This window comes from Alligator mississippiensis, chromosome 4 (genome assembly GCF_030867095.1).
Source record: "Alligator mississippiensis isolate rAllMis1 chromosome 4, rAllMis1, whole genome shotgun sequence".
NCBI lineage: Eukaryota > Metazoa > Chordata > Crocodylia > Alligatoridae > Alligator > Alligator mississippiensis.
Window position 1 is genome coordinate 16067052 of NC_081827.1, and position 25010 is coordinate 16092061.

At 45.1% G+C, this 25010-nt stretch overlaps 1 protein-coding gene across 1 annotated transcript in view; it reads right to left on the reverse strand.

Moving 5' to 3' along the window:
* Positions 1-4108, reverse strand: part of GRM3 (glutamate metabotropic receptor 3) — a 147445-nt gene extending 143337 nt beyond the window's left edge. The window contains exon 1 of the mRNA XM_019487532.2: positions 3752-4108. The gene's annotated coding sequence lies outside the window, so the exon portion shown is untranslated. The remainder of the gene's footprint in view (positions 1-3751) is intronic.
* Positions 4109-25010: the final 20902 nt, after the last annotated feature.

Genomic DNA, 25010 nt, shown 5'->3' on the forward strand with positions numbered 1-25010 from the left:
GTCTCCTATTGTCTTCTTCTTTCATCTGCTACTTTATGGTCCCTCAGTGTTCACCTAGAAACAGCCATGAAACACTTGATTTATAAAATGTTAAAGCTGTGAGGCTTGCTCCCTACTCAGTGCATATCCTGTCTTGTTTTGCACTGTGTCTTCATTTTTGCATCAGTTCACTCATGGACATCAGTGGCAAATATCAGGTCTTTAATGATAAACAATCATTCAGCTACTTAAGCATATGCCAAATTCTAAACAGGTGTGTACAATCTCACTGAAGTCACTGGGACGACCTATGCTCTCAGTCTGCAAATTCTTCAACACAGATATCTGATAGTGTTATGTTGTAGCAGACTACTTACTGGCCACTACTGTGTACATTTATGACACAAAATCATCATCATAATGCAGATGATGTGTCTGCAAAAGACATTTTAGTTTCATGAAACAGATTTTGAGCTAAGTCTTCCCCTTATGTAAATCTAGGTGGCCCAATTGGATTTCATGGTTATTCCGATATACAGCAGTTGACGATATGGTTCTCTATAGGTAGTATGACTATTTACTATACATCCATGTAGCTCCAGTGCAGTTCCATTTAGCTCTGATGGCATTTGAATGGTTTCAGTCATACCATTTTAGATTTGAAGGGACCAACATAAAAATAATAGAAATAAAGGGACAGATCTTTGATGCAAATCAGTGTAGCTTCATTGACTTCACTGCCCTTTGAGAACTATGCTGATGTACACTACATGAAGATTTGGTCTACTGAGTTAGCACACAGCTAAACACTACACAGGATATTTCTTGTAGTATTTATGAAACATTGAAAAACCCTGTAGTAAAATAAATAAGGCAACAATTTCATTGATGGTACCCATTAGATTCTGAGCATACCAGAGAAGGCAGAAATAGTCTACCCTCCTGGGTAGTTGCAACTGAAACACTTCTGTAGACAATGAATTGCCTTTTTGTCTGTGTCAATGGAATTAGCTCATATGTTTGCACCGAGATTCTTCCCAGCCTAGACATCACAATGTTAGTGAGACAGTCCTATTTTCTGTCATTTTTGTTCGACTAATAAAATAAAACACACAATTTTAAACACAAATATGTCAGGGTGGGGGTGTGTTCACATATATACATACACATACAGACACTCTACAAAAGTCCTTCCATTCCTGTGTATCACTTCTTTCTACTCATTTAGAGCTCAATCACCACTTTGCAACTTGCACTGTTGAAAATATAGCTCGTAACTGTGCTGTCCCAGGAAATACGCAGACAAGGTTCGTTGGGTAAATGTGCTCTTTTATTAGACCACCTAAATAGAAAAATTGTTCTTTGCAAGCATTCGAGCACAAACACCCTTCTTTAGGCATATAGAGAGCCTGAAGAAGGGTGTTTGTGCCCCAAAGCTTGGAAAGAACAATTTTTCTATTTAGTTGGTCTAATAAAATACACCACATTTACCCAGAGAACCTTGTCTGCCTATGTCCTTAGACCAACGCAGATACAATCAGCAACCCTATCCCAGGAAAGACACTCAGAGACAGAAAGTGTCTCTGGCAGCTGTTTTGTCCCAGTGGGAAACAATTTGCTCTTGGTCTATACCAAAATGAGACTATGTCTTTCTCTGTGCCAGATCAAATGCACTGCGCAATGCACTGTCAGGACAGATGTAAGCAGAATTCTTCCATTTATCCTCCCATGGCCATGCATTCTCCCTCAATCTGCACAGGAGGAGTAGTGACTCTGTGGAGACTGTTCCCCTACTAGATGTACATGCCACACAGGGGTAAAAAATGCAGGATAATCTTGTTCTTAACGATTGGTTCCAAACACATCTGGATTGCTTAGTGACAACCATCTGGTTGAAACCTATATAACTGGACTTCAACTGCCAATAAGAGAAGCAAGTTGATACTATATGGATTTCTTCACCAGAGTTTGTGTAATTTCCCGCACTTCTCATTATATGTAGTTATATGCAAGCAGCAATGCTACATGCTCCTATGTTGTGTTATATCCTTCCTCTGCACTGCTGCACAGCCCCCAGAAACCCTTGTTAGTGGGTAGCTTTATTAAAAAATAGTTAATTAAGACAAATGATTATTTTATTTGATAAAGCATTGCATTTTTGGCTCTTACAGGAAATTGATAGAAAATGGTAATTACTCCATAGGTTTTTTCTGAAGTCCCCACTAGAATTTAACAGGGAATGATATTCCCGCCAGATGATTCAATAAACCTATAGAAAATCTCTCATATCTTATGAAGTCCATAGACTTGAGCCAGATCATCACTAGTCTAAATCAGTGTGGCTCTACAGAATTCATTTGCACCATTTGATGATATGACCCTTTATTTATTTACATACTATACAGATCTGGCCCAATAGTGTCTTACTCTTGACGTACCTCTGTCATCACTGGATATAACATTAGAATTAGCCCCCCTAAGTTTTAGAGTAATTTATGTGGGTCTCTATTCGTTTCAACTCTATTCAATTCGACAGGAGTTTTCTATGGGGGAAAACACACTTGTGGATACCTTCCTTTCAATACATGAACCTCACCCCCACTTATCCCAGTCCTATATTTAATTTTAGTTAAAGAGTGCAGACCACTGTACTGATCAATACCAGTATTTCTAACATAGGTTTCTTTTCTTTGGCTGTCAAGCTTAATTTCACAGCTTGCTTCAACATATTATCAAAGTATTAAAGCACAAACTAAGTCCAAATAGATACTTTATAACCGCACTTTGCCACCCATTCATTCTTTTAATGCCAGCATTCTGCTACACTGAGAGAGAGCATCAACATTTACCTTCAAAAACTTTATTTGCAGAAGCATATAACTAGGTCACTAAAACAGTCACCACAAAGCCAACAATAATAAAAACAGCTCCGGGCACAAGATTCGTGTTTTTAATGGACTTGAGAAAAATTGCCATTTTTATTATTTTTAACTGACGAAGGGAAGGAAAAAAAATACTTGCTGTCCTTTAAATGGCTTTTCTACTTTAAACTGATCTTTATCCTTATGGCTGTAATAAGTACATCACAGAAATAATAAGGCTTTGTGGGCCATCCATTCATAAGACTGGTATTTTTTTTGGGGGGGGGGGGAGGAAAGAGGGGGAAACAAGCCATATCAAAGGATAACTTACAATAAGTCTGAAATCTCTTAATGTTCCTCTCACCAATCAATTATATCTGAAGGGTTTACAAGCATGACTACTGATCTATGCTGGAGGATGAAAGACACAAAGTAAAAGTAAGCTTTCAGTATTACATCCTCAGTACGGATAAAAATACCTTCATACCTATCTTCCCCAAAGCAGTTGTTTCAGAGGAAATAACATTGTTTAACAATTACTGCACAGATCAACATATGTAGCCAGCCGAGCAAGTCAGGATGGCTTGGAAGGGAAAGGCAACCGCAAATACTGTACACAGCCATGCTCTAAGCGCGGTATTGAATCAGGTGGGTTATATACCTTTCAGATTGTCCCCATGCTCATTCAAGCAACCCGAGACAAGCATTTGCACAAAGTGAAATAGCCGCGACTGCATCTCACACGATCTGCTTTCAAGACCCTCTAAGGCAGATATTTTTAAAGCCAATTTTTCCACCTCCCCCTGCAAATCTTGTACTTCATCTGCAGCAAATGACATCAACCGAGAGAGAGAGAGAGAGAGAGAGAGAGAAAAAGCCAAAAAACTCAAAGGTAAAACTAACATCCCGACCTTAATTCAGTCCAATGCACCTCCAGGCTGATGGCTGAACTGTTGAGTTGGACTTGGGGTGGATCCCAAGGCTGAGCTCGCGGGAAGGGGCAGGTTTGCACATCGACTTTGGGATAACTCGGGGGAAGGGGGGACGGGTCCACCTCGCCAACATGCCCACACGAACACACGGTCTCGTTCACACCCCTGCCTGTGTGTGTAGACACGTACGGGTGGACAAAGAGAGGAGAGATGGGCTCACACGCCTGCATTTCTTCAGACACGCACACGCACACACGCACACAGGCAGGGGAGCATCTGAACACCTCCCCGAGATGAGCATGCAGATGCGCGGATACAGGGACACACAAATACGCATCCACTTGCACACGTGCGTGCAGAGGACGGACACACACACACACACACACACACACCCCCCGTGTCTACCTCTCCTCCCCACGGCAGCCCGGCTGCGCCGCAGCGGCTCTGGGAGCCCCCTCCCCGCCTTCCCCCGCACCCGGCTCCGGGCAGCCCTTGAACTCCCCTCCCCGCTCCCAGCCTGCCGCCACCCCGGCAGCAGAGGGGCAGCGAGACCTCCCCGCACCGCTGGGCAACATCTGGCTTGGCTGCCCCGCACCAGCGCCCTCCCCAAACTTTCCCCGGCTCCCGCGGCGGGTCCTTACCGTGCGGCGCGGGGAGCCCGGCGGGGCTGCGGCGGCTGCTGCGGGGCCGAGCCGCTGCCCGGCATCGCGCTCCTGGCCGGCTGCCCTGGAAGCCCCCCCGGCCCCCTCCCCTCCCCTCGGGATCGGGGCCGGCTCAGCCGCGGGGCGGGCAGGGGGCTGCGATCACCAACCCGCCCCCCACTTCTCCCCTCCGGGCTGCCCGTGCAGCCCAGCCCCTCTGGCCCGGTGGCATCTTGGCGTGGCCGCCTTGCCCGGCTTCTTTTATTTTGGAGGGGGTTGAATGACCAGGGGAGGCGGCTGAGCCCCGGAGACCCCCGTCCCCAGCTCCAACTTTGCAGCTGGCTATTGCTGGCGGCGGGGGCACGGGCCGGGGCACCGCTGCCTCCACCCGCTGTCCGGGCGGCAAATGCCCCCTGGTCCCCCGGGCAGGGAGACGCTGCGGTTTCCTAGCAACCCTTCATCCATCATCTGGGGATGCTGCCCCCTCCCTTCTCCAGAGTGCTGATTGGACGGGGCGGGGTGGGGAGCCACCCTCCCCCCCCAAGGATGCTCGGGATGCTGTTTTTGGAGAGGGCAGGAGCTTCCAGGAGCAGACCTGAATGCAGAGCCAGAGCAGCCTGTTTCATCTTTCTCCCTTCTGCCTGCTTCTTTCTCTGTCTTTTTCAAGCCTTTTGAAAGCACTGCTCGTTCTTAGGAAAGAAAAGGAGAAACAAAGCAAAGAAAACCATTCCTAACTCTCCCATCTGATGGCACAGAGGAAAAAAAAAAAAGATACTGGGAACCAAGGTGGAGCGCAGCAAAGGCAGACCCAGAAAGAGAAAGGAAAGAAGCTGAAATGTATCAAGGGATAGTGGAACACAATGAGGTGTAAAACCACTGTCAAGTTTGTTTGTTTTTTAATGGGAAGTGTCCCTGCTCCAGAAGTAGTGGAGTGACACTAGTAGGTGATGAATTCAGAGACAATTAAACAGCATAGGATGGAGGCACCAGGTAGGGCTGTAAGTGGGTGCACGTTCATTAATTTGCAACAATGCTGCCTGGGGGACTGCAGAGAAAGCTGGCTGCTTTACTGCTCATGCTCCTCTCTGCCAAGTGGTGTTGAGGAAAAGCTGCTGTTCTGCTGGCTGAGAGCGTGCAGGGAGCAGTCCAACAGGGAGAATCAGAACAGCTTCCCTCTCCCCCAGCACTGCCCTATTTGGGACACTTTGCAAATTCTCTACCTCCTTCTGCTTAATAGGAAAGACACCTTATTCAGCTAGTCCCTCACCTGTTTCCACAGCCACAGAGTGTGTATTATGCTTCAAGTCAGTGCTTACACACTTTGCTTGGTGGGCTGAAGAACAAAGGAAGAGCACTGGCATTGTAGGCAGAAAACACAATAGACTGGCTTGCAGGGGCTGACTATTCGTTTCCAGACAGCTAGGAGTTTAATAGCAAATTAAGCCAATTAAAAAAAAATCTATATCTTCTCATTAATATTTAATGCAAAGTTGTTTAACACCTGCTTACTTTGGCATTCTGACCATTGCTTTTGAGCTACTTGGATAGTTTTGCGTGAGTTTTGCTTTTGTGAGTCAAGGACATTTGCTGAGATGCTCATGCTCCTCAGTTTCATTAAGGACTTCACCAAATCAGGGAGGAAAATGCAAAGGGCCCAATCCTTGTCTGGCTTGGGCTGGTGTAAACCAGGTGTACATCTGTTAGGGTGAATGCAGTTATGTCAGGGGGAAACTGGTGAGAGATGAAAATCTGCCCCAAACCTCTAAGCTGCAATATTACATAAGAGGATCATAAAAAGGAGAAGCAAGCTCTGCTTCAGGCTGCTGAAGCCATGCCTTGCTAGGAATAGTGAAGACCTGATCCTGCTTTGCTTTATGTGCACTAGCTACTGTTCAGCGTGAGTGGGAAACCCTGCCCTTTAGATTATATGGCCTTTTAAACCCTTTGTATATGGGATTGGTGAGTACAGGAACCAGTTTAGGACATAACGTGGATTTGAAGCCAGGAGAACAGATAGAATCACTGGCCACATCTCACATTGCTCTCAGGGAGCTCCTGGGGACAGCTCTGATGTACCTGATGGGGGCTTCTGCAGTGGAAAGGTCCTGACCATGGTTGGTACAGGTTTATACCCGATTTACAGTGAATGGCTCAAACTCTTTATACATACCTCATCCAATACAAGGGTACTTCTCCCAGGGCTCTCCAGAGCCCCTTTTCTCACCAGCTCTGTTATTCTAAATTTCTAAGAGACCTAGCTCTGAAACTTGTGGCCTCCTCACATTCCCTGCCTGCCTGTATCCACCTCTTGTTTCCTGCCTTTTGCTTACTGTAACAAGGTGTCTGTTCCTTTAAGGAGGAACAGGTAGCCCTGTGAAGAAAGCCCAGCTGTGGGGCACTTGGGTAAGGTGGAAGTAGCCCATTGGGAGATTTAAAAAGCTCCTAGAAGCAAGAGGAGGAAGCTATGAAAGGAACAGCTTGCTACAAAGAGCGATCAGGCTGCTGTGCTGGGGCCAGAGTGCTGGGAGAGGACAGAGGGATTTTATTTGTTTAAAGACTGAACTTTGCTTTGGGGAGCTAGCTGAGGGACTCAGGGAGCTAATTCTTCTCTCAAGAGCCAGCAGGCTAAGTGGCCAACTTACTCTTAGCTTGTAAACTATTTGAGTTAAGGGCTGTCTTTTCATTCAGTGTTTGTTCAGCATGCAGCAGAGTGGGGCCTCCAGATGCTATGAGAGTAATGAATGCAATTAGTACTTTTTATGAGATGGTTGAAGACCCTTGGATAAAAAAACATTGTATACTGCAGGCTCTGATCTGTACACATCCAGCTCCTACTGGCCTCCTTGGGGGAATGTAACTGGAGTGATGCTCCAGGGGTGGCTATGATGCTCCTTGGTAGTCACTCTGCTCCTGTTCTGCTCTGGCTCTACGTACTGCTCCACCACTTTATTCTCTCCTGCCACATCTTGGTGGTCTTAAAGTTTGGAAAGCGAGGCTGTCCCAGGGCCCTAGAACAAGCTATACACTGGTCTCCTGCCAGTAGGTCCCCTTTAGATCTTGTTGGGCTTACTCCAGTCCTCACACTTAGTTGGCCCTCCTGGCCCATACATGTCCCCCAAGATACCTACTGCCTTATGGGCTAATCATGGCCTCTGAACCTCCCTTACAGCTGTGCCCATGCCTTGCAGGCGTTTCCAGTCATCACTTAGGTGGGCACTTTGCTATAAACCACCAGGCCACTTTAGACCCACACTCGCTTGTCAGGACCTCAGCTTTCCAGGCTTCTGCCCCTTGCTTGCCCTAGATCTACTGCACTGGGTCTGGCTTCTTGGGTTCTAGCCCTTGTCTTACCTTCCTGGGCTCTTATTTCTCGCCCCCTGCTCCCATTTGCATCTCACTGTCTCTTAATCTCTGCCCTTCTCAGGCTGTGGGGCCCTGGCACCAGCTGCTGCCCCTCTCTGGACTGTGAGCTATGCTGAAGTTTGCATCCTGCTTCAGTAAGCTACAGCCTCATATGCTTCCCTGGCACGCCAAGATCTCCTCTCGCTCCTTTCTAGTCCGACCCAAACCACCAGTTTAGGCTACAAACAAAATCATAAGCCTTCTGGCTATAACACAAGCTGACCCATTCTGGACATGCTCCCTTGGTACCCATCCAAGCATTACTTGTAGGACCCCTATCAGCTCAGGAGACATCCAAGCAATTTTATGTAGTCTCTCAGCTTCAGAGCTCTTCAATCTCAGGCCACAGGACCAGACTGACTGTTTTGGCTCAGCCCTAGGCCTATATCTCCCAGGCTCTGCCCTTTTCCAGTCAGGTGACCTCCCCAGCTACCCACAGGCGCTTTCTGATTAAGCTTGCTGGCTTCACCCCATGGCATCTCACTGTTGCTGCCTAGCTGCTGCAGGAGTATCTTGTCTTCCCTGCTGGACTTGACCCTGTTGGACTATTGCAAGGCAACCTTCTCTGCAGTATGCCTTCCTAGCCCATGTTTTCCCTCCTGGCTGACTGTTTTCTCTGTAATTAGCTCTTCCTGCTGCTCTTTCCTCCTCAAATAACAGGAGCCTTCTGGCTTTGTTACAGGGAGCTTCAAATGTTCAAAGGATGGCTTATCGGAGTGGGGTCCAATCTTTTTGGCAGGTGAACTACAAATAAGCCCCACACCCTCCCCAAGTGCCACTCCAATCACCTTTCCCTGATCTGTTTTCCTGCTTTCTGCTCCCTGTCCTGCACTACCTCCCAATCTCCTGCTCTCATTTCTGCTTCCTGCCCTATCTACTGCTGCGTTGCCTGTCCCTTCCCCAATCTGCTGCATGCCATACACCAAGGCTGCCCATGACATTTGTGGCATGTATGCTGTGGGTTGGCCACTCTTGGTCTAGAAAGCAGGGCACAGAACTAGGGTTGGCAAGACCTTAATTTTTGGCTCTAGCAGAGACTTTTTATCAGAGAACAAATCACTTAGTTTCACTGTGCCTCAGTTCCCTTTCTGTAAAGTCAGGGTAACAGTATACTGCGTGGTAGCATGTTGTAAGAATTAGATCCATTTGTGAGCATGCAAAGGTCAGGTGTGCTGGTGATGATAGCCATGTGTAACCTGAGTGGTACTCAACTATGTACCACTTCTCCAAATGAAGGGAATGTTAGCAGGGCAGGAGCACTGGGGAGGCATGGAGGCCCAGCTGGGTGCTGGAAAGCCTCCTCCCTGATAAAGCAAAACCAGGACACGTATTGGGACTTAACTATATACTATTTAATAAGAGATAAGAAAGTTAAAATAGGACATATATACAGAGGGTATAGGAACTATAGGCAGTAGATGTACAAATCAATGCACATATTCTATATACAGGTGAGGGAGCAGGTAATTAGAAAAGGGAGTCTCAGCAAACATTATGCATTCTTATACTCTAATAGGGTGCAAGATTTACAAAGCATGAGGTGGAGAGCCCAAAGGAAGCGAAAAGGGCAGCAAGCTGCATTAGGGTAATGTTGGTGACCTGGGGCAGAGGGCCCCCCAGACAGGGAAATGGAAACACCCCAATGTCCCTGCAGCACCCTACAACCTTACTTAAATAACCCAGTAGGTGGGGGGCCTTAATCCCTAACCTTTCTCTGTTTCCCCCTTCAGGGGTTTCTTGGCGGCTTGCCCTGATGAAAGGGCCCGCCTCCCCTGTGGCAATTTCCTTCTCGGGCAACTCACACTCTCAGGACCTGTGGAGGCTCTCCTTGTCACCCCAGTGGAGCGTTTCCTCCCCCTTCAGGGCTTCAGCTGCTTTGTGGAGCTCTCCCAGAAGGCCTGCTCTTGGCTTTGTGTACTGTTGTGTGGACTGGTGGCCCTGCCTCATGCAAGGTGTGGGAGACGTGAGCCACTTTGTGTGGCGTTGGGGTCTTATAGATTCATAGATTCATAGATGCTGGGGTTGGAAGGGACCTCAATAGATCATCGAGTCTGACCCCTTGCATAGGCAGGAAGGAGTGCTGGGTTTAGATGACCCCAGCTAGATGCTTATCTAACCTCCTCTTGAAGACCCCCAGGGTAGGGGAGAGCACCACCTCCCTTGGGAGCCCATTTCAGACCTTGGCCACTCAAACTGTGAAGAAGTTCTTCCTAATGTCCAGTCTAAATCTGCTCTCTGCTAGCTTGTGGCCATTATTTCTTGTAACCCCCGGGGGCGCCTTGGTAAATAAATCCTCACCAATTCCCTTCTGTGCCCCCGTGATGAACTTATGGGCAGCCACAAGGTCGCCTCTCAACCTTCTCTTGCGGAGGCTGAAGAGGTCCAGGTGCCCCAGTCTCTCCTCATAGGGCTTGGCCTGCAAGCCCTTAACCATACGAGTGGCCCTTCTCTGGACCCTCTCCAGGTTATCCACATCCCTCTTGAAGTGCGGCGCCCAAGACTGCACGCAGTACTCCAACTGCAGTCTGACCAGCGCCCGATAGAGGGGAGGTATCACCTCCTTGGACCTATTCGTCATGCGTCTGCTGATGCACGATAAAGTGCCATTAGCTTTTCTGATGGCTTCGTCACACTGCCGACTCATGTTCATCTTGGAGTCCTAGGACTCCAAGATCCCTTTCCACTTCCGTTCCACCAAGCAGGTCATTCCCTAGGCAGTAGGTATGCTGGACATTTTTCCTCCCTAGCTGCAGCACTTTGCATTTCTCCTTGTTGAATTGCATTCTGTTGTTTTCCGCCCATATGTCCAACCTGTCCAGGTCTGCTTGTAGTTGTTCCCTGCCCTCCGGCGTGTCCACTTCTCCCCAAAGTTCTGTGTCATCCGCAAACTTGGACAGAGTACACTGCACTCCCTCGTCCAAGTCGCTGATAAAGATATTGAAGAGTATCAGTCCAAATTGGTCTTGGTCTGCTCCCAGACCCTCCATGCACTGCTTGCCTGGCCCCATGCTGGGGTTGGGGACCTGAGCCACCATGTGCAGCCCCGGGGTTGAGATCTGCTCCCAGGCCCTCCGTGCACCCATCTGTGCACTGGGTTCCCTGCTCTCTGCAGGGGGTTGGAGTCCCGAACTGCTGCTTGTAGCACCGGGGCCTCAATCTGCTCCCAGACCCTCCGTGCACCAGCTGTGCACTGATACCATATTCCCTCATGGCGTGGCTGGGGACGCAGCTGCTTGACTCTCCCTGTCTAGTGAGTCTCTTCAGGTTGTTCTGGGGCAACCACTCTGCCCTACTGGTCCTCTTTTCTGTCCCTTGTTGTAGCTGCCTGTGTGCTGGGCATGCTGCCTTTTTATTCTCTTTGGAGGCTCCACCCCCAGATTGCAAATGGACCAATCAGAGAGAGAGGGGGTTAGTCCCCACTCTGGTCTGGCTCTTCGCCTTGCACCTGGGTAGGGGTGGGGCAGGCCTCTCCCTTTGAATTTCCTAATTGCTGGGGAGTGCCCCACCAATCACTTTAAACCTCTCCAAAGCCAACGCACTGTGCTGCCACGGCAAGCCTGCCACACATGTAAGAGCATAATGGATACGTCTACATGAGATGTTTACTGTGGAGTTGGCTAATTAGCTCCACAGTAAAATGTCACTATTTACATTGCGGTGCTATTAAGATGGAGTAAACTAATTAACTCCACCATAGGATAGTACTGCCAGACCCAAGTACTATCCTACGGTGGAGTTATTTACTCCACTGCAACACATGTATAGGGGCTGGCTGGGGCCCATGGGTACTTCAGTGCCCCTGGGGCCCCATGCCAGCCAGGGCTTCTCCAACCCACCCCAACTCAATGTGCTGTGGTCCCAGGCACATATGCAAACATGGGACCCAGGAGAAATAAACTCTGGTGCAAACTGCTCTGGAATTTATTCAGCTGCATTAATGTCATGTGCTGATGAACGCAGGGTGTATCAAAAGCTCATACTGCAATAGTATGTAGAAACAGACATCCTAGCTCTTAGATACCTCCTCAAATTGCTGCATGCTACTTAGGCTTTCAGTACTTGAGGTAGCTTGTTTAGAGCTATCTTGGATATTTGTTTAGACCTGGGACCAGAGATAGAGATAGCAATAATGCAGGCTCAAGTCCTTTGAGTGCATCTTTTTTATAAGAAACCCTCAGTGTCTGAGAACAGGTTCCAGAAGGGGGACTTGTAATATGAAATTTATTTTCCTGTCTGAGCCAGGAAGGTATAAGTCGGGAAAATTAGAAGTGTTTTTGATGGGAGAGATTTACCTTCATGAGCCATCCACTAGTGAAATAATGGATTTTATTACTGTTGATTAAAAGCCAGATTACTTTCAAATTGTCAGTTGAGCTCCCACGTAGCACTTTTATAGTAACCTCTAATGAACAGAAGAAATTGTTTTATCAAATTCATAAATGTGATTAACAACCTCATGCCAGCTCACAACCAAAAAGAAATGGATGAGGTTTCTTATTTTAAATGGCTTGTAGGATAAGCTTTAATGCCATACAGTGGGCACGCCTGGAAATTTTCTAATTTTACCTTTTATAATTAGACACGGTTGCCTCAACCTTTGCAGTGCTCCCTCTACTTGCCATAAGCAGCTGCTTGGATACAAGCTTAAGTGCTTTATATAACTAGGGCCTAAGGCACTGCCTGAGAAAAATGGCAAGCGTGTATGTGTGGTCACTGTATGCAACATGGACTTCTGCATCACTGATATTAGGGGCAATGCATCTCCCACCCCCTTCAGCTCCATCCTGAGTAACTTTGTGGAGATATCTGGGGGCAATTCTCCCTCAGGCTGTGGTAGAGGAGGAATACAAGGCAAAACAGTCCTGGTTAGCTTAGGGACAAATTATAGTCCATTTTATAGCTGGTTCAGGAGATAAAGCTTCCCCTTTGTACTCTGAATTGGCCAATGTCCTACCTGCAGAGCAAGTATCCCACCTTACATAGGAAGGACATGAGAGTAGGTGGAGACCCTTCTACCTAGGGAGATCCTTATACTGAGGGAGAGTGTCCCGTACATATGCAAGGTATCCATAATGTTTGAGGATTATGGGTGTGCCTATGCCATTTCTGAGGAATAAGACCTATCTGGTTGTGCATGCTCTGCACACACCAATGCTACAAATTTGATGCTGTAGGTAGCTTACAGCTGCCATGAATGCAGGCCCCAATAACAGGCTCAGAGTTTCCTGCAAGAGGAATAGATTATAGTGCATAGGCAGGGCTCCTCTACGCTGTGTACACTGCTGAATTGGTGGGCTTGGGTGCTCAGACAGGCATGAGTAGGCACAGCTTATTTCTCACTGGGGACAGTATAGGTTTTCTTTTCTGATTCTCCTCCTGTAAGAACACAACAGTATGGGGCCTAAGGCAAAAACACTATTTAGCCCTCTGGAAGCATCTATCCCTATGGGACAAGCCACAGTCACTCAAATTAGTTTTCAACTCTTCTCCTCCCACACTCTAATACATAGAAAAAGAGGAGAGTTTTCTAGTCAGAGTCTTAACACATTTCTGTTCTTTCTATCATGTGGATAACTGGATTCTGGTTACCAGCATCATCCAATCCATTTTGCTTTTAATTTAAGTCAGCTTTAAGCCTCTGTGCATTTTATTATATTTATTAGTATTCAAGTTGTTACCAATATTTTTTCTTTTAAATATTTCCAGTCTGTTAGTGGTGTCTCCCTTTCCTTCTCTATAGGAAGTACTGTATTTACACGTCATGTTTAAAGGTGCTTGCAACTTACTTACAAGTCTGCTTTGCTCATTGAGGGTGAATGTAACACTGTGAAGCTGTGAGCCACTTAAAGGCTTTGACTGGTTGATATAAAGGATTGTTTGTGACTCTAAAGTAGCATGCATGCCAAGGAGTTCAGTGCAGTGCTGTCAGAGATGGTGACACATGGATACATTCCCTTTATAATCCTATCATATCTATGACCTACCACATACAGAGCAAGGCAAAAGATCTACATTTTCCCATTAACTCAAGATATGGACTCCCTGTGAAATAAATACGCTCACAGACAATAGGCAACAGCTTTGCAAGCCTGAAAACTCCACTTCAGCCTGTTTTTATTATGTCAATGAGTGTATTTCAGATTCTCTTCACACTGAAAGCCCATCTGGATATACTATTGTCTAAATATCCTGCTGAGACTTTGCTTTGCCCCTTGTTAAAAATGAAAGGCTAAATTTATAAACAGGAAGTTTGTTCTTTTGTTCTACAGACAGTCAAAAAGCCCCAGGCTAAATCGATTCAGTCTTTGCAGGTTAGTTTAAGCTGCAAAGATTAAACTGAGAAACAACTCGACAGACATTTACCTTTGATTCAGGAAATGCAGCAACATGCCTGCAGTGGCTTGGCCCAGAAGCCAGGGGGCACTAGAGCATGGCTCTCTGGCACTTCCTCTTTCTGCTGCCCCAGAGGTCTCTGGGATTTGCATTCCAGACTCACAGAAGCAGGACTCTGTAGGGTTGCTCATCATTTCCTTGTCTAGGTGCCTCTGTAGTCCACAGTTGCAGCCAGCGGGAACTTCCAGTAAATTTAGCAGGGCAGGGCAGGGCAGGGCAGGGCAGGGCAGCTCTGCTCTGTACTCGAGGGAGAGGTGGGGATAGGAGAGAGATTTTACTGAGGGAATGTGGGATTAACTCCCCACCTTGGCCCTAGACCCCAGCCAGGGTTTGCCTGGGGAGGAGCAGTCCCTGCCTCTGTCTCCTCCCTCTCCCCCACCTTAAAACCCTTTTCTGCTGGAGCAGACATTGCAGCCTGCCCAGGGCTAGGAAGCATGTTGGGGGACTGTGATTTAACTTGAATCAGGAAGGGATCTGGGAGAGAAGTTTCATAATCTGGTTTCACCCAAATCAGTTAAATTTGATATTACATTCAGCCAGGTTTATCATAAACCAGTTTCAGCCATTTTGAAACTGGTTTATTTGTGTTGAGCTTCTGTTCTGTTACAGGTTTAAATCAGTTTCTGATTACTTAAACCAGTTTATGTGTAACTTCTGTCCCTAGCCCTGGTGAATGATATTTCTATTTTTTTTAAATCTTGTTCAGAGTTTCCTTTAAAATTTTCTTTCTTTCTTCTGGCCATTGTGATGTTAGTACTATCCCTTCTCAGTGAAAAAGGATGTCACAGTGGAACTATGGGGGTAGATGGACATAGCTCCTTTGAAGTCAATGGAAGTGAATGGTTCTAACTGAAAACTGCCTGCTGAAGATCTGGCACACTTTTTTTTTTCAAAGAGAAAGACATCAGGATCATTGGGAAACTGATAGAAATAGAAGACAACTTAAGGTAAGGTGACTAAAACTTTTGAGCCAATTTAAAAACCTGACCCACAATCTTTTCCCTCTCAGAATAATGTTTTCTCTTCTAACTTGGAAAAAAAGGGTTGTAGAAGAAAGTATAAGAGAATTGTTATAGCTTCTTTCACACTTTACAATTATATTACATGTACCCTTTACATTAAAAGAACATTTAAGGCCATAAATCAAGCATTTAAAAGTTAAAAATTACTATTTTTAAGGTTGCCTGTTAAACCTTAATTCATCTCCCTTGTGCATATGCAAGATAATACAGATTTTAATTACATGATTATATACTATGTTCTTTTTCCCACAGGACCCTGCTATATTCAGTACATAGAATGGATGTTGCTTACATAAGAACAGTTATTCAGTATTTTTTTGCCTTATTGTTCTAGCTATCCTGGGAGCGTCTACATGAGATGTTTAATGCACAGTAGCCTAATAACCCTGTGCAGTAGTGTGCTGGGCAAAAACTGTGCTGATATGCTACTGCACAGTAGTATTGGGCCACTATATAGTAAACTAAAAACCTGTGCACCGGCACTACTGTGCAATAACTCTAGTTACTGCACATTTATTTAGTACTTCATTAAGCAAGTACTAAATTAAATGCGCAGTAAGTACTGCACATTAATGAACTTGTAGATGCACCCCTGTGTCTTTTTTACTGCATACTACTCAAATCCCACTCTAAGAACACCATTCTTAATTTCCTCTGTGGCATTAATAGCTACAGCAACAACTGCTTCACAAACATTAATGAATTATTTTGTTTACTGCAGCCTTGTGACATGAAGGGCTATTTTCTCCATTTTATAGGTTGGCAACATAGAGATGTTATAATTAGGGTTCATAGAAATTAATGTCAAAGGTATCCTCTATTTCTGGGCAGAGAATAACATTGATCTTAAGTGTCTCACGTTTCAGGTGTTAGCAGAAAATTTGCATCCTGAGAAGGGCCACCTTGTTTCAGAATAATACCAGCTGCAAGGGTTGAACTCACTAACTGCATAGTGTAGGGCTAGTAGATAAACCTAGGCCCTTCAGTTGGGCACTTGCTGCGCAGTGCTCCATAACCTGCAACAGCTATATCTGATTCCCTTCACCCTGGTTCCTGCTTACCCTGTTTGGGTGTCCTGGACTTTCTGGATCCTGACTTCTGGCACTGCCTGGTCTATGAATGTGGACCTTGCTTGCTGACTAGGACTCTGACTTGGACTCTCTGGTGTTGGTTGTCCTGTACAGCCTTGGTTCCTAGTCTGGACTCTCCCCTGGCCCAGGTTCTTGTCTACCCCTGTGCTCCACAAGCTTATCTATGACTCAATTCTTACATCAGGTTACTTCACATTACATAACACTTCATATGATCAAAGTACTTTGGCTTCAAGTGCAGCTGTGAACACTCAGTAATTCTAAAGGTCAGACTCCAATAAGATGCCCAACACACAACTGGTGATTTTCTATTGAAGTGTGGTATAAGTGATGTGCCTAATATCTCAAGAAAACTCTGGCAGAGGCAGGGGTAGCATCTAGGAGAGTATTCAAGTACCTTAAGTGCAACACTATCCTTTCTTCCCTGGAATACCTTACCTCCTTCTCAAGGCAACAGCGTCCTTCACCTGATTCATCCCCAAAGCAAGTCCATACTGTACAATGAATGAGGCAAGAGGCTCAGTTTTCCTTCCTCCTGTCTAATCTCTTCTCTTCACTCCCAGTTCTTGCCCTAAGGACTTTACCCAGCCAGTCCTAGTTCATCTGCTCCATAATCTTATTCCTATCTCATTAGTCTTCCCTCTACTTGACATCTATCCTCCTGAATACCACTGGTTTGTAGGGCCAGTTTCCTTGCCCAATCATTTCTAGTCTTCTTGCGTACTATTTCAGAAAGTCGAATCCTCCAACCATTTAAGAGTAGATCCATCAATATTACTGCAATCTTTCAGACTGTTTGCTCCCTTTGGTGGAACATAAAGAGAGCAGTTTGGTAGTATATGCTGAGCAGCCTGATTTCCTTTGCCATAGGGGCATGCTAGTGAGTTTGTAAGGCCCACTTTATGTTTGATTTTTGTCGAAGGCTCCATAGCCTGATTGCAGTTGATTCAGGTTTACACATGCCTTACGTGGAAGTTTACGATGAGCCGGGTATGAAGATGGCAGTTGTATGTAGTTGTGTGATGGGGAGTGGTTGTTATTCCACTGCTTTTCCTACCTTCTCTGGGGCCATGATGACAGTAAGGTGTCTCCTGCTTCCTCCATGATGTTTCTGGCAGATATTGGTAGTCTTCTAGGAAGCTTCCTCCTCTATCTTATCTAGGCTCCATAGGTAAATGGGAATTAAGGTTATAGGAGAGAGTTTTGCATCTTTCAGTCTTGGTGCCTGGACTCAGACACAACATGTCCTCCAGAGCTTTAATTACTGCGAGCTAATGTATGCCCAGTGCAGATGGCAACTTTGGGTGTCTCTGCTGTTACATGCTGGGAAATCTCTGCTGAGTATGTGGAAGCAGACTTTTTAAAAGACTAATTAATTGGAAACATTTGAGCCAATTTTAATGGGGACAGCAAGTCACGTGCTTGACACAAATTGGAAAGGCTCTGCTGTAGATGAGGAAACTCAGACAGGCAGCCTCATAACTCAACATTGCAAAGAGTGGTTTTTTGTAGCTCTAGTTTCATAAATGGCTGAACTGTTTTATCTAGAAAATTAAAAATCAATAAATAAAAATAAAATCCAGACTAAGGCAAACACCTGGCTCAGGAAACTTCAGCCCAGCCAGTTAAAGTCAACAGAGTTATAAGCTACTAAAATGAGAATTTTAAAATGGGAACGCACAACAAATTGATAATAGATTCGTGCTACCTGCCACGTTAGATTGGAGTTCATAAACAATTCAATTAGCTTTAAATTATAGGCAGGGTTTAACTAGATACAGCACCTAATGTATACTGGTAAATAACTGATTTAGGACATAATCCAAAATCTAGTTAAGCTATTGGGCTTCTTGCAATATTCAGTGGGCTTTGCATTATTGCTTTACAGTCTGATCCTTCAAGGCGATCACAGGCCTGAGAGGAATCAATGCCACTCCACATGAAGTCCTGCAGTGGGTCAGCAGAGAAGTCAGGGAAAGCTTAGGATCTTGTCTTTTGAATTTCTTGTTAAATGCCCATCACCAAAGTACACGAGTGACTTGCAAGTTTTAAAGGAAATATACAAGTTCCACTGGGAAAATGGGGAGGAAAGCCCCAGGGAATTGCTGTCAGAGGGAAAGACGCAGAATGCCTTGATGACGGCTCCAGGCACCTTGACAGCATTTACATTTACAAATGACATTTTCCACCAGCAGCATAATGCAGCAGAGAAAATAGACTATCAGGCAGCAGATTGTAAACAGCAGCGTAAACCCACCTCACGTATCCTGAAAGCCCACAACCTGAGTCCTCTCAGGTTTCACAGTGTGCTCCAAAGGCCTATAGATCAGGCTTTTTGAATGCACGGTGAGTGAGGAGAGCAAGTTCAATAGTTAAGGGTCCCTCATGGATAATACCCTATGGATGATCTCTCTCTCCCCACTGTGAACTCCCCAGCTGATGTTGGCATGGAGACCCAGATTCTCTCAGGCCCCCTACCATTTAAGATGTGTCTATAAGGCTCAGTATAGTAGATGTACCATGCCAGCTCTGAATGAGCTGGTATGTCTACAAAGTACAAGGAAGTGTCATGCAGATATACTAGCTAGGGTCCCAGAACTGGATCAGTGAGGTGCTCTGCCCAGTCTGAGATGGCTATATTGCTTCCAGTTTCAGAACTAGCTTGAATATTTCTACAGAAAAGTGAATAGGAATATTCTTGACTTTATAGGTCAACCCACCCTGCCCCCAAATTCCTTTGGAAGAACAACTGGCATCCACAGAAGATCTGGAAGAACTGGTATTAAATGTGGGAATGACATTGTGAAGAGGCTTTGGAAGTTCTGCCTGAAGGCTGTGAAATGAACGGCCATTGGGATGCTTTCTAGACATAAATTCAATAGGTGCAAAACAGGTGCTGAGATGGAAGGTCCATTGTCAATCTGGTGGAACCTGGTACCTCAAAGCCAGCTTCCAACTGGTGTCAAAGTGATCCAGACACAGAACAGTAACAAATAGTGTGTGTACAGCTGCATTTATAAAAAAGTCTTGCAACCTAAAAATTGCAAATATTTTGGATCATTCTCTGGCTTCATGTTGGATATGTATGTGTTGCTCCCCGAGAAGTCACAATCTGTCCTATTCTACTTTGGGTTCTGTACCCTTTGCCGTGTATTTCTAGACATTAGGAATGTCTGGGAGATCACAATAGCAGCCAAAGGCTTTTATTTTTTCTACCTTTGAAATTATTTCCTGAAATGTATGTATGAGATCAGGAGAGGGGTAGAGGGAAGAGAATCCTCAAGCTTTCTCCACTGGATCAATATATTTCTTCCTGCACTATAGCTGAAAACTGAACTAGGCTTTCGTTAGTTTAGGAGTCTGAAACTGACTCTCTTTGTTTGAGGCTAAGCAAGCCCAGAGGAAAACCTTGTATGTTAATGAATAAAAAGACTTAAGGAAACCTGCAGGGAAGCTGTGCTTTTGAAAAAAGATCCTCCATTTTCTCTTCTTCCCTTTCTCCCTATCACTTGGAAAAAGAATTAGTCATTTTCACGCATTTTGATGAGGTGTTGCCTGAAAATGCTGATCTTTCATTAAAAAAAAATGTTTTTCCCACTTTTTAAGAAAGTTTTAACCTTGAGAAGTTAAGTGACCATGTGAGAGGTAATAACAATAACACTCAGCACTTCTAAAGATCACTTTTCCTCTTTTTGAGTCTTAATTAATCCTTACAACATACCGGTGAAGTAGATAAAGAACTATTTTGCAGCTGAGGGAACTAGTAAAGAGAAGAGAGATTCAGAGATGCAATCTTTATTCACATTATTAGTACTTGGGAGTGTAGTTCCATTGTGTTCAATGAGCAGATGCTGCTCAATGAACTGAATTACCCTTTCATGTATGCCAGTGTGCAAATCAAAAGTAACACCTTTAAAGTCAATTAGACGTCTTTACATGTGCTCCGGGCTGGGTGGGTGGTGGTGGTGGTGGGGGCTTATTAAAGCGACACTTGGGAGCTCTAATTAAAGTGCCTGCAGTGTCTCGTGTATTCAGTTTCCCACTCTTCAAAATGGCAGCAGAGGAGCTTTAACTAAAGCTCATTGACTAAAATGTTGGTAGAAGGAATCAGTCTGAGTTCCTCTGTTCCAGTCCTATACTCAAAATGCTCCCCAGGCAGATACAATGCCAAATTTTCATGGAGTGCATGGGGCTTTCCAGACACTTATATGTTATTAAATAATTAGTTATTCCTACTTAGCTCATGATTCTGATATTTTTATACCACTGGCTGAGTGTTTCTACTGTTTATAGGAGAGTTGAATTCACTGGAAATTAGAAACTGGGCGTGTGACAACTCTAAAGGTCATCTAGATTTGAAAGGTCAGCTAGATTCATAACTACCTTCTGGCTGCCTGGTATCACTCCAGGAATATAAAGCAGCTGTCAATCAGGTTTAGATGGTTGCTTAGGTTAGCTTTGTGTGTGTTTTGTATTGTGAAGACAGTGAAAAGTAAGCAGCATATAAAATGAAAATAACATATACATTAATCATTTATTTAAATTGGAATTTGTTGCCTAAATACCTTTGAGGATCTGGGCCTCAGATTGTGGTCAGACCATCCTGTACCTTGTGCACAAGCCTTTTACCGGATTTAGCTTAAGAAGCCGTAGTGTAACTAGGGGTGGGCAAAAGGGGCATCAGCCCAGGGTGTCAAATTAGGAGGAGCACCAAAATTGTCCCCCACCCTCATGGAGTCCACGTCCCAGGAATATGAAGGGCCCCATGGATCTGATCTTGCAGCTGGTGCAGGTACACCTGGGTGCTGCTGCTCTAAGAGCAAGCACTGGGGCAGGCAGAGCACATGATAGCAGCAGCCCAACCAGGGACTGTTTTGGAGTCCTGGCATGGGTGGGACAGGTGCCAACTGCTCTGGGAACTGTGCATGCCCTCCTCCCTTGCTGTCAGACCCATGTGCCTCCCTCCCTCCCCCTGCTGGGGTTTGCCCAAGGCACAAACCCTGCTTGTTACCCCTACCCTGTTACGGAGTTCAGACTAAGACCTACTTTCCAAACCTTTCATCATGCATGTTGCTGTTCCTTCCTGCTTTCTTCTTTGGCAGCCTGTGCAGAAGAATGGGCAGCCTTGGACCTATCCAGGGAGGAGACCCTGCATTCCTTGGTGCATGGATCACAAGGACTGCAGTTCTACCTGGGCCTCACATGGACTGCTTATCTGGAGGAGAGGGGCTCAGCAGGTTGCATGATTCATCTATGAAGAGCCAGGCAAAACTTGCCTCCAAATGGCCCTCAAGCCAGATTATTGCACCTCACATAAAAGCTCACATGAAAATACTCACAACAGGTGCATTGACAATCCTCTCTGAACACATTGCTATGTATTTTCCTAGACTGCTAGTCATCAATGAAGAAATAAATAGCTAATCAAACAGAGAAAAGATAAAAGGTCCTTCTGAGGCACAGACGGAGATCATTAAATGTTACCTGACTATAACCATGTCTACAGCAACAGTATTGTGTTATTTGCAAAGAACAAGAACTGGAGTAGAAACATTGAAGTTAAAAAGCATGAGCCAGATCCTTGGCTGGCAAAAAATGGCATATCTCCAACTTAGTTTTCCAGCATCATCATCATTGCCATTACCATTATCATTATTTGAATTAGTGCTTACAAGCCCTTTCTAAAACCTGTTTCTTAACTTGAATCTACACACAAACCTACTGCTTATCTTGAGTACAATAATTCTCTTTTCTTGAGATGACTTTTCCCAGAAGCAGAATATGCTACAAGTCAAGTGTGTATAATTTGTCAGCTGCTAATCCAATCACACAGCAGTAACCACACTTACATTTTACTTGGTCCCTGGTGCCCCCCTAGAAATTCCCTCTTATGTGCAGACAGGTTCTCTTGCTTCTCATGGGAGAGGATTCATAGAATAACTGTTTCCTGCAGCACGTCCCTAACAATCGTGGGATATGTCTTCAGAAGTCTCACCGCCATGCTCAAGTGAGTATCATACCTGTGTAGACCCAGAAGTTGCATAAAAGTGTAGCCACTCTCATTTTGCCTAGGTTAAGATGAGAAAAAACAACTCAAGTGGATGACTTGAATTGCAGTGAAGATCTAAACCACAAAGCCTGAACAGGGTTGGAAACTGGGGTGGTATAGAGTCAACATCGATCTTTTGATTTCAAAGGAGATAAACCCTGGCTGAGAACTGGACCTCAAAATGTCACAGATGAAGTGCCTGGCAAGCCAGGAATAGCCTTGGTGCAGTACATTTATCACAAAATTATTCTTCCTCCATGGGGTAAGCAGTGGAGTTAATGGCCTGAGAGATCCCTTCCAGTCCTAGGTTACTTACATGATCACTTAGGGCACGGGCATATGTGCAGGTCCCCATTTAAACTTACGGTGCTTCAAAGATAGGGATTGAGCTCCACCATGGAGCTGAATTAGTGGAGAGGGTCTGCCTGATTGCAGCCCCTCTCCCCTCCCAGTGCTGTCTGCAGGATGGGAGGAGGTGAAGGGAGAGAAAGGAGTTCTAGGTTGTGCTTTGCTCAGCCTGAGCTGGAGCCAGGGACTGTGAGGTGAAGGACTCCAATCCACTTCCACCCTCCTCACCCGCTCAGGCTGGGCAACCCCCAGCCCAGAGCTCCCTCAGCTCCCTTCTCCTCCTTCCCACCCTGCTGACAGACCGGGGGGCAGGGATAGGCTGCATCAGCCCAGCCCTGATCCCATGCAGGGACTAACAGAAGTTATTGAAGGTGCTCCGCTCTGGAGTGCCTTCATCTGAACCCTCTACATGAGGGTTAATTTGTCGCATGATCAGGCACTTTAAAAATGCTCTGCAGCCATGCACTTCTGTCTGGGCACAGCTGTAGACCACATTCAGGGCACTGATCATGCAACAAATGTCACTTCTGCAAGCGCCCTTACTTAAACTAAGAGTTTTAAATGTCTCTCTGCTTGTTACTTTCTGGTAGCAGTGGGCAATGATAACAGTCAATGCAATGCTGGATTAGTTTACCTAACAACTTTGGAGTCAGTTGAACATTTGCAAGGACTCTTGTATAGCTGCCTACTGGTAACACAATACCAGACATAAACTCTGATTACATTCAGGAAACCTTTAGTCATCTCTGTCTGTGCTTCAGAAATGTGTTTTATCTTTTCTTTATGCTTAGTTTTCCATTTGCTGTTACTTTTGTGACTAGCGACTTAGGAAAGCATGAAGCTGTGGTGACTGGTTGGCAAACAAAACAATATTTAATTCAAAATTGCAAAGGAAACTTTAACAAACGGGGAAAAAAATCTACCCATTTTAGAATTTGCATCACCTCATTTGTACGAAGACCCAGATTTGGTATAAACATGACCTTACAACATCCCTTTCACAAATCCGAGGAAATAACATAGCTTCTAAAGAGAAAATAAAAACAACATATGGCATTTTTTTCCCATTTTCATGTTGGCTTGCCTTATGCACTAAACAGAGAAATATTTTTAAGAATAAGCAAATATGCTGTTCTGAATCACGCACTGTACATAAACATTTAATATTTTAGGATCATTTGCTAGGCATCAATTTTTTGGTCAAGATCTCTCGTTTTTGTAAACAAGCTGTGCCTAATTATTTTTCCTGAACCACTCAAATTCCAGGACATCCCACCAGGTATGTCACCTAAGTGGAGATAATGTCTATGTGACAAATTTTAGAGCCATGGGATCACTGATTAATACAATTTTGACTATTACCCACTCAGTCTGCTTTCTAAATCTTCTCCCCATGTCTTACCTGACTAGGTCAAAGGCCCGAGCAGCTTTTAACACAAGCAGACAAATCAGTCAGTCATAAAAAAAAAAAAAAAAAATTATTCCCTCCTCCCTCCCCTCTAAATTTCTCTCCTTTCTCTCTCTTTTCCTCATTATCCCTGAAGTACAACTGCCATAAAGCTAGGAGTGTCAAGAAGGTTATGCAAGATTTTCTACATCAACTAGTGTTTCCACTTTAACCTCCAATGTCTTTCAGACCTTTGGGACTTGGAATGTGTGGTTTATTGCTGGAAGAAGGGGATTTTTGGTCATTGTAAATGAGTCTAAGTTTTAAATGCCTAACTAGCAATTTTGGCACCCTGGGCAGAGTGCTGGAGACCTGGTGGTGTGTGCAGAGCTCTGTAGAGCGGGGGCCTGGAGAGGAGAAACACTGAGAGCATGGGACCCACAGGAGCTGCCAGTCTGCCATTGCCTGCTCGCCTACTCCAGTGATGCTACTGGCTCTGTTAGGATCACAGTGGGATTTAATTGCTGATATGCCTCTTTAGGTACCTTTGTCTAACAGGATGTTAGTGGCATTCAGAAAACATTTGTCTAACCCAACTACAGCCCTTCAACACCTAAAGTTCCTTACTGCCTATTTTTCTATCTGTAAAGTCTTAACTTTCCATTGGTGAGTATACCCTCAATTATCTACCTTTACTACCTCTCTCACTCTCAAACCTTCTCAGGATTTATAGAATAGGCTTTCCTCCATCTCTTTCATTTGAGGAGCCTGATTTACTAGGCATGATCAGAATTCATTTAACTCTGCACAGAAGATGAGGAAGAACCTTTTTTTTTTTAACACTCCCCCCCCCCCCCCTCCAAATAACTAAGGCTCTTTCTCTGAGGGAACTTGATCCATATTTT